Below are 10,148 nucleotides of genomic sequence, written 5' to 3'. Positions count from 1 at the left end.
AAGGCAGTCCAGAAGCTTTAAACATCACAGGTGATTGGTCAAAGCAGCTGCTGCTAATTTCATTACTCTGCAGTAAGCAAGACTGATTATGACTTAACCCAGTGGCAGCCCGTCCATTGGGGCGCAGGGGTGCCACCCCCCCATTAATGCATCTGGCCCCCTAATCTACATGCAGGGCGCCGGACGCATAGATTCCAATGGGGTTTTTTTTTTTTTTTTTTGAAGCACGCGATTAGGTTCGGGGTGCAGAGCATTGGGCCCTGAGCCCACCCAGTTGTGTGACAATAGCAAATGAAGTGGGTCTTGAGACCCGTTTCCCGATTGGCCGAAAGGAGAGGCTATGCTATTGGCCGAGGAGGGAGGAGACGAGGGGGAAGCTACCGCTGGCTACCCTCCACGTCAGTCCAGGGTGAGTGAGCTGGCAATGGTGGGGGATGGTATGGAGTGCGAGGTGGTGGGGTATGGTGTGGTCCATCTGCCACCCCCCACGCAATGGAGCACCAGCCGCCACTCACTTAACCACTTCAGCTCCAGAAGGTTTTACCCCCCTTCATGACCAGGCCATGTTTGCTATTCAGCAGTCAATTGCACGGTCATGCCACACTATACCCAAACTAAAATTTATGTAATTTTTTTTTCCCCACACCAGCTTTTTTTTGGTGGTATTTGACCACCACTGTGTTTTTTTTATATTTCATAAACGAAAGACAGAAAAAAATTGTATTGTCTTACTGTAAAACCATTTTCTCTGAGGTTCACTGACTGACACAGCTCAATCTCTTCTAAACCATTGGGCTTAATGCTGCTCTCTCTTCAGGAGTTAGGACTAGGTGGAACTAGTTTTGATTATGCCCCTGGGACAGTCCCAGAGGGTATACCATCACTTCCTGCTATAGGACTTCAGTTTGTAACAAGCAGTGTTAGAAGAACATACAACTCAACCCAACAGAGGGGTAGGTGCTGTGTCCATTAGTGAACCTCAGAGAAAAGTATTTTACGGTAGGACAAAAATCCATTTCTCTTTGGTTCACTGACAGACACAGGTCCATGTCTTCAGAACATTGCGATGTCCCAAAGCAGTGTCAACGTGAGGGGTGGGGAAGGAAAAAAAAAAAAAACAGCAATACGCAGAATTCCCAACAAGGCTAAACATAGCCAACCAGAGAAAAAAAACAGGAGCGCAACTAGTAACAGGAGCTCACAACCAGGAAAAAAAAAATTACACGCTCAAGAAGCGGAAGCCTCAGCAACCGCAGCCTGCAAAACTTTGCTGCCAAACGTTGCATTTGGAAGATACAAGTACATCCACCTTATAAAACCTTGAGAATGTGTGTACAGCTGACCACGTAGCCGTCTTGCACACCTGAACCACTGACGCCTGCTGACGGAAGGCCCAGGAGGCACCAAGCACCATCATAGAATGTGCTTTAACAGGGAAAGGAGGAACCTGACCCTTCATGGAATAGGCCTGCACCACCATTTGCCTGATTCACTTGGAAATGGTCGCAGCAGACACAGCCTGTACCTTACCAGCTTGGTACAGTACGGGGGGGGGGGGGGGCAGGAAAAGCCTCCCGCAAAATTACGGGGGGAAGGATCCCAAACCCTTTACCTGTGATCCAGACAGATGAAAGGGCCACTTGTGAGCTGAGAAAAGGACCATGTGTACGACGAGTTCCTTGCCCCTAGCAACCTGTGGAAGTAATGTACTCTTACCTCCCGTAAGACCCTTCATGATCTCTTCCATAGAGGCACCGAACAAATGGTCACCTACAAAAAGGAAAAATCAGTCAGCACCTTTTAAAAAGCCTGGTCGGCCGACCAGTACTTCAACCAGATCATGCAGCGAAGGATCACCACCTTCACAGATACCCTGCCGGCCAAGAGGACCCTATCCAAGGAAGCATCAAATATTACTATAACCCCTGGATCAACTGATCCACCAGCTCAGGAGAGTGTTTATTCCCTTCCAGATCCTGGCATAAAATTTTGCCCATTCCCTTAAGGTCTGAGATACCAAGGTGATGGCAAACACCGGTCTCAAAATTGAACCAGCCACGGTGAAAAAAGTACCGGACCAGAGCCTCAGCTCTTTCCACGGGGTCCTTAAAAGGATGGCGAATCCTCCACCGGCAAAAGTGTGGCCTTATTTGTCCTGAAAACCTGAGTCCAACAGTGGAACCATTTCTACAGAAGAGACTCCTCAAAAGATATCTCCTAGCGAAAGGCTTAAGTATGCCAACCATGCGTTTCGGGGAACCCCACTGACTAGTGACAATCTCGTCAAAATAGGCAGGAAAGGGAAACACCTTAGTAACCTTGGAAGATTTGCAGGTGCTAAACTGCACCGGCGTCGCCAACTCCGCATTAGCTGAGACCTCCAACTTTAAAGTTTCTGGCGTTGACACAATTAGGGCCTCCACCAGCACTTTTTCATACTCCGGGTGCATGGATGCAGAAGCAGTGGGCTGACTCTCATCCACGGCAGACAGATTTACCTCAGAATCTGAGGAAGCAGAGGATACAGGTGAAGGCGGGGGCGCTTCTTGCTAGGTTTCTTTTGCAGGACCATATCTACTTAGGATACTAGTGACTGCAGGGCTGCCGTCAAGGCAGACTGACACCTCAGAGGGTACTGCAGCTTCCAGGAGTGGGTCAGGTGGGGCTACAAGCTCCAGAGGCTCTATGGTCAATAAAGGGTTAATCGGAGCCACACCATGTTTTTTGCAAAAAAGAATCACAACAATCAGCGCAACTGCAAATATAGCAGAGGAAGGATCGTGTACCCCCGAGCTGGACTGTGCCAAACAGTCTGCAACACTACGATGGAAAGAAGAAATGCAGACCTGACACAAGAGGCCGCTGCAGCACATCACCACACTCAAGACTACAAGAAAATGGCCACCGTTAATCTCTATGGTGAAACTAAAAACATGGCCGCTGAAGCCGAGAATACAGAATGCACGGCAAAATGGCAGCGCCGCGCACAAGGGGGGCCGACTCCAGGAAGGGGACCCCCCCCGGCATGGACACCCCGAAAAGGGGGGCCCTGACAGCAGCACCCACTACTCTCTGGCCCAACACCAACAAGCCTACCCAAATGCACCCATACCCACCAAAAGGAGCAGGTGTGGGCAGCTACGCAGGGGGAAGCCTGCTGTGGAGAAGGCATGAGGGGGATGAAGGACACGGGAGCGGGGCTTACCGTCCCCAGGGAGAGCCCACAACCACCCCAGAAATTCTGAAAGGAAAGGAGGGCACTACTCCAAGCAGTCCACCGCACCGTCTAGGAATGGGGGTGATGTGGCCTGAGGTACGCTGCCAATCTGATCGTGACTGCTGTCGTGACCAGGGCTATGCAACCTCGCAAGGTATTTCACTCGCCGGCCAGCTCCTGTCCAGTGGGGCTTTGTCGTGGCCAACCTATCGCGGAGCTAAATAGTTGGGCCGCACGCGCAGGCCAGGCTGGGAAGACCATAAGGATCTTAAATATCCAGTGTATCGCCCAGTCCAGCTGTTGATTGTAGTTCATACAGGAACAAAACGAAAAAGTAAAAAATTACAATTTAAAAATGAAAAACGCCAGAAGCGCAGATCCCAGCAGAGAACCAGGTCCTTACTCCTGACTAGGCAGAAAAAAAACCGAGTCCTATAGCAGGAAGTGATGGTATACCCTTTGGGACAGCCCCCAGGTGCGTAACTAAAAAGTGTTCCGCCTTGTCCTACTCCTGAAGAGAGAGCTGTGCCCGTCAGTGAACGAAAGAAACATTTTTTTACTTTCTGCTATAAAACATATCAAATAATAAAAAAAAAATTAAAATGTAATTTAGTCATAAGTTTAGGCCAAAACGTATTTTGCTACATTTTTTTTTTGGGTAATGGCAGTGATCAGCAACTTGTGGGACTGTGATAGTGTGGCGAGCAATCCGACACAGACACTTTGGGCAGGAGGGCTGCCTGACCTCTCCAGTGTCACTAAGCCCCCCATTAACACTGGTGTGACTGGTCATGCAATTTTACAGTTCCAAATAGCATGGCAAGCCGCACCCCATTGCCGGCAATGAAACTGTTCATATTGCCATGACTAGTGTTGCAGCAATAATAAAAAAGGTTCATGTACTTTTCACCAATTTCATTGCAACATTAAACTTCTGTTAACCACTTGCCGACTGCCCACAGTCTATTTACTGCGGCAGTCAGCCCCTCCTGGGCAAAGTGACGTAGTACTACGTCGCTCGCCCAGGAGCCTGCAGGGGGTGAGCGCGCGCCGATGGAGGCGCGCTCCCGCCCCCGCTCGTTCCCCTGCATCCCCGTGCGTGTGACCGGTGGACCCGATGTCTGCCGGTCACTCGCAATCTCCCGGTGGAAAGGCAGGCGGCTGATGTAAACAAAGCCACCTGTCATTCTCCCTGGTGTAACTGCAGAGATCATACGATCCTGCTATGTAGGATCGTATGTCTCTGGTTACATCAAAAGCCACACCCCTTTACAGTTAGAAACACACCCCTAGGGACATACCCATCCCCTTGATCACTAATAAAATTAACCCCTTCCCTGCCAGTGTCATTTTTACAATAAAATTAACCCCTTCCCTGCCAGTGTCATTTTTACAATAAAATTAACCCCTTCCCTGCCAGTGTCATTTTTTACAGTAACAGTGCATATGTATAGCACTGATTACTGTAGTAATGTCACTGGTAACCCCAAAAGTGTCAGTTAGGGGTGCAATCTGTCCGCTGCAATGTCGCAGTCCCGCAAAAAACCCCAGATCGCCACCATTACTAGTTAAAATAAAAATGACAAACCTTTCCCTTAGTAAACGCAATAAATTTTGCGCAAACCAATCAAAATACGGTTATTGCGATTTTTCTTACCGAAAATATGTAGCAGAAAACAAATTGGCCTAAAATGTTAAAAAAAAATTTTGATTTTTACATTTTTTTGGGGGGAATTTCATAAAAAAAAAAAAATAATTTCAAAATTTTCGCTCCGTTTATAGTGCAAAAAGTAAAAAAAAAAAAAAAAAACAATGGCACAAGTGATCAAATAGCACCAAAAGAAAGCTCCGTTTATGGGAAAAAAAAAAAACACGTCAATTCCATTTGGGTACAGCGTCGCACGACCACGCAATTGTCCGTTAAAGTCACGCAGTGCCGAATCGCAAAATAGACCCTGGTCTTTGAGCAGCCAAATCCTCCGGGGCTTAAGTGGTTAAATGAAGTCGCAAGCCACCCACAATGAATCGCACCGATTTCAAATCTTGTTTTCAAAGCCGCACCTATGTAACCAGGGCTAATCCAGTGATCTGTAATACACCAGGGATATGCAAATTGTGGCAGAACTACAAGTCCCACGAGTCATAGCAGGACTGACAGCTACAAACATGATGGGACTTGCGGTTTTGCAACAGCTGGAGGGCCACAGTTTGCATAGCCCTGCAATACACTGTCACTGTACCAACGACACTGTTTGGGAAGGGGTTAGCATTTAGGCGCAATCAAAGCGTTAACTGTGCGCCTAAGTGTTTACCGTGTATTGTTTTCACTAAGCAATGTGCCCGTTTTATAAGCCCAGTTTTTCCCGCTATCTGTAGAGAGCTCTGTGTTGTTTACCAACATGGGGCTCTTGTGCCATTCACTCAGCAGGTCCCAGCCATACATGATTGGCTGGGACCTGCTGACTGACATGCCCGAGGAGCAGAGGCAAGACCAAAGGGTAAAGCCAAACTGATAATACTCCTCTCCCACAGCAAAGTGGAGGAAGCACTGGTGACCGACACGAAATGTGTAGGTAAGCATCCTTGACGATGGAGGCAAGGAAATCCCTGATGCAGGGATGCTACCCCCCGTGCAAATGCGACTCCATTCTGAACCCGCACAAAGAAGTTCAGTGCCTTGAGGTCCAGGATTAGACACACCTTGCCCTTTTTCCTGGGAACTGTAAAAGAGGTTTGAATAAAAAAAACCCTCAAAACCAGTCAAAGGTTGGAACCATCACCCCTTGCAAGTTCCAGGTCTTTCACCACCCCCCCAAAGGGCCTGCAAGCTGAATGGGGACCGGCGCACTACGGAAAGCACCTTTCTGGAGGGCAAGAACAAAACTATCTGGAGCCGGACTGGTTACTTTGTAGACCTCCTACTGGTCTTGTACCAAGTCCATGGATCAAGGAACCGGCAAAGACCCAGACATGGGTGAGAGCGCACTTTAATGCTGAAGGAGACTTGTCCATGGGTCTGGAGAAGCCCGCTCTCCACTTGCCAGACCAAGGTCGCTTGGACCCTCCCAAGGAGGCCTTGATCTTGTCATTCAACACCTTTGTGAGCCGAGGAGGATAGGCCATGTCTGCGACGAGGTCCATTACCCTTTCTAGCCTGCAGAAGAAAAGTACTCTGCACCCCCCCCCCCCCCCCCCGTGAGATCCTTAATGAGGTCTTCAAGAGTAGCTCTAAACAGGCAATCTCCTTGAAAAAGGAAGAGCAAAGACCTTTTAATAAGTCTTACAAGTCTGGTCCGCACACCAACATTTAAGCCAAAAGCACACTTAAGGAACACTGTCGAAACAGTCTAGCAAGTAGGGGAGCCACATCCAAAGAGGTACCACAGATAAACTGCAGCCCCTGGACCAAGTGGTCCGCTAGCTCCACAAAGGCAGGAGGGAGCTGCTCCCCCTCCAGGTCACGAAAGTTTGTTACACATGGGCAATGGTGAAGACTGACCTAAGTGCCAAACTAGCCACAGTATACATATGATGGGCCAGAACCTATGCTTTTCTGTCAGCCAGATCCTTAAAAAGGTCGGAGACTCTTCAACCAGATTCATGGTTGCCTTGTTCATTTTGGAAACCTGAAGGTCCGCCACCAATGGAAGTCCACTTTTTAAAAAAAAGGGACTCTTCAAAGGAGTACCATATTGCAAAACACTTAGGGACCCCAAACGGACGTTTTGGCTATCCCCCCACTCCTTTGTGACACTTCTGTCAAAATAGGAGGGGGAAGGAAACACCTTTGCCGCTCTAGACTGCTTGCAAGTGCCAAAGTAAACCGATGCCTGTCGCAGCTTCAGCTGTGTCCTCCATTTTTAAAGTATTACGCACATACAGAATCAGTGAGTCCAACAGTGCCTTTTCGTGCGCAGCTACGGGTATAGAGGAATCATCCTCACTATGAGAATTCAGGGCATGTGGTCGCAGACACCAGAGTGAGCCACGCCCACCAAATCAGATTCAGGATCTGAGGAGACAGGAGGCCAGGGGAAGGCCGACGTTTACTAGCCCGCCACCCAAAACCCATCATCACTCAGGACCACTGTCAATGCATCAACGGATGGTTGGGACCCAGAGGGCCCACAGCCTCAGAGGGGGTCAGGTGGTGAAACATGCTCCAAGGACTCCCACAGCAAATAGGGGGGACCCCCACAAAAAGTGCAAAACACTGCTGGCAGCACCAGAGCTGCCCATGATCCTGCAGCAGAGAGAGGACCCCACCAGACTTCCCACTCCACAGAACAAACACCGGCAGCACAAGAAAATACTGCACATCACGTGCAGCGTCCAAGGAAGGAAGATACCCAGGAGTCCGCACCAAGTGATGAGGAGAGACTCCCTAAGCTGAAATTGCCACCCAGAACACTTCATTTTCATGGCTGCTGCCATTTCCAATGCTTGACTATCACAAATGTCCACTAGACTACACAAACATGGCCACCGTGTATTACAGTACAGGCCACAACAAAAGGGTCACCAAGAGGCTCCCTAGGCCTCAGATAAAAAAGGCACAGACAAGGAGGGTCCGTGGCAGGAGCAGCCCACCTCCCCCCATTGCCAGTACAGAACTGAGCTGCAGGAGGTAGGCCAGACCACCACACAGCCCCAGTATAGATGTAGGGGGGCTAGATGACCCACAGGGACAGCAGGCACCCAGGGGTCCAACCATCTCATGGAAGGGCCCCACTTCAACCCAAAACCCTCCAGGGGGAAGGGGGGGCCAGCTACTTGCCATACCAGGAACCAGGCAGGCACCGCTTCAGACAGAAGCCCCAGCCATCAAAATGGGGGGGCTGTCAGCCAGGAGGAATGCTGCGACGCAGACCAAAGCCCGGTCGTATGCAACCTTGCAAGGTGTTTAACCTGCAGGCCAGCCCCTTCCAGTGGGGCTAGGTCGTGGCTGACGTAGCACGGAGCTGAGGTCTGCACGTGCTCACTGGCCAGACTGGGGTGACTACTGGATCTGGATTATCCAGCCTGTTACCCAGTTGGCAGTTCATTATAGATCTCCCAGAAAAAAAAAGTAGAAGACTATCTAAAAAGGAAAAAAGTTGCCACGACCAAAGATCCTAGCAAGGAACTAGGTCCTTACCTCCTGACTAGGCAAAAAAAAAAAAAAAAAAAAAAAAAATACTGAGTATCTATAGCAGAGCGGGAGTATACCCCCTGGGCATAGTCGGTGTCTGCCTAGTGTCCTACTCCTGTAGGGGCAGTATAACCCAATGGTTAAGATCAGGAGCGGTGTCCAACAAAAAATAAAAGTTTGAGGACAATGTATTAGGTTATCTTATGGACATTGAAATCACCAAACCTGGAAGAAGGTGTGAGCCAAAGTGGATAAAAGACCCCAAAAAAAGGTGAAGTGCACCATCATCCTAGTGACAGGTACTATTTATGGAGCATTCTGGGGGTCTATTAGACCCTAGAGGTCTCCTCTGCCCTTAAAGGCATCTGATCGCAGTGTTCAGATGCTTTCCACATTTAATAAAATGGAACCGCTTGCATTCGGGAAACCAGAAGTGACAAAACCCCCACCCCCCCAAAAAAAAAAAAAAAAAACAATCAGTGCCACCCTAGTGGACGGTATATGAAGACAGCGCACACACGGGTCATCAGGTTTCATGGCATTTATTATCCTGTAAAAGAAAGAAGTTTTACATACAAGTCATTTCCCTACAGGACAGTGTAACCCTTACAGAGGTCCCATGCCTGGTCAGTATATATGATCCCACGTATATGTACAAGATTTAGCAGAACAATCAAACTAGATCACTCCCGACCCCCAGAGGAAGACATTCAATATTGTTAACTGAAAAGTATAAATAAAAAGCCAAAACTATATTTCGTTTTTGGATAGAGTGCAGAGAGATTAGACCACTCTTTTTGCCATGTGGCCCCCGTTGAGATTCACCCACTCCCATCTGGGTCCCCCCCCTATACTTTAAAAAAAACAGTAAACATACATATCATTGGAAGGGGGGACATGCACATTTTGAGTGGTCTTCCAATGGGGACCCCTAAGGGATTCCCTCACTTCCTGTTTTGTTATGGGACAGGAAGTGAAGGGTAATCTCCCCAATGGGACAGATGGCAAACATGACGGGATATAACCCTCATTTGCTCTATCCAAAATGGAAAATAGTTTTGGCTACAGTACTACTTTAACACCGTAAAATTAGGAGATTCTGGAAATACACAGACCCCTCCCCCCATCACACACCTGGGTGATAAGGCTCCAAAAGAAGCAGTATTTTTCTTACTGTGCATCATACATCTCTGAAGCAGGGAAGCCATACTCCGGCCCGGTTCACAGGTGCTCCGACTGAGCGCACAAGCCACGCCCCATTAAGTGCAAAGGAACCGTTCTAACAGGAGCGAGTCGAGTTGCTCACTTACAAAATAGTTCCTGCACGACTTGCATTGACTTCTGTTAAAGTCATATGCAAGTCGTGCCGGGGGCGTGCTGAGTTGTCGACTTTCAAGTCACAGCAGTGTGAACGGGGCCTTAAGTCACTGCCCTGGGGGTCAGCATGTAGTATAAGTTAGCGGCTGCTTCAATCAGCCTTATCACACAGGTGTTCTGTTCAAGGGTCCACTCTGGGCAGTTGCTACCCCCATCTGATGAAGCTTCCACCTAGAGCTAGAGGCTGCTTGAGTTCATCAATTCAGGACAGAAGCTGCAGACCAGCGTCACCACAGATCTGGCACCTTCAAAGCCGAGCAGCAGGTCCTGCAAACCTGGTTGTGGCGGTTGGGAGGAAGGGGGAATAAAAAAAAAAAAAAAAAAAAAAAAAAAGAAGAGGGAGGGAGGGAGGGAGGAGAAAGAAAGAGGGAGGGAGGGAAAGGAGGGAGGGAGGGAGGGAGGGGAGGGAGGGAGGGAAAGGAG

The sequence above is a fragment of the Pelophylax lessonae genome, assembly GCF_965119305.1.
Source record: "Pelophylax lessonae genome assembly, chromosome: 5".
Classification (NCBI taxonomy): domain Eukaryota; kingdom Metazoa; phylum Chordata; class Amphibia; order Anura; family Ranidae; genus Pelophylax; species Pelophylax lessonae.
This window is presented reverse-complemented; position numbering follows the sequence as displayed.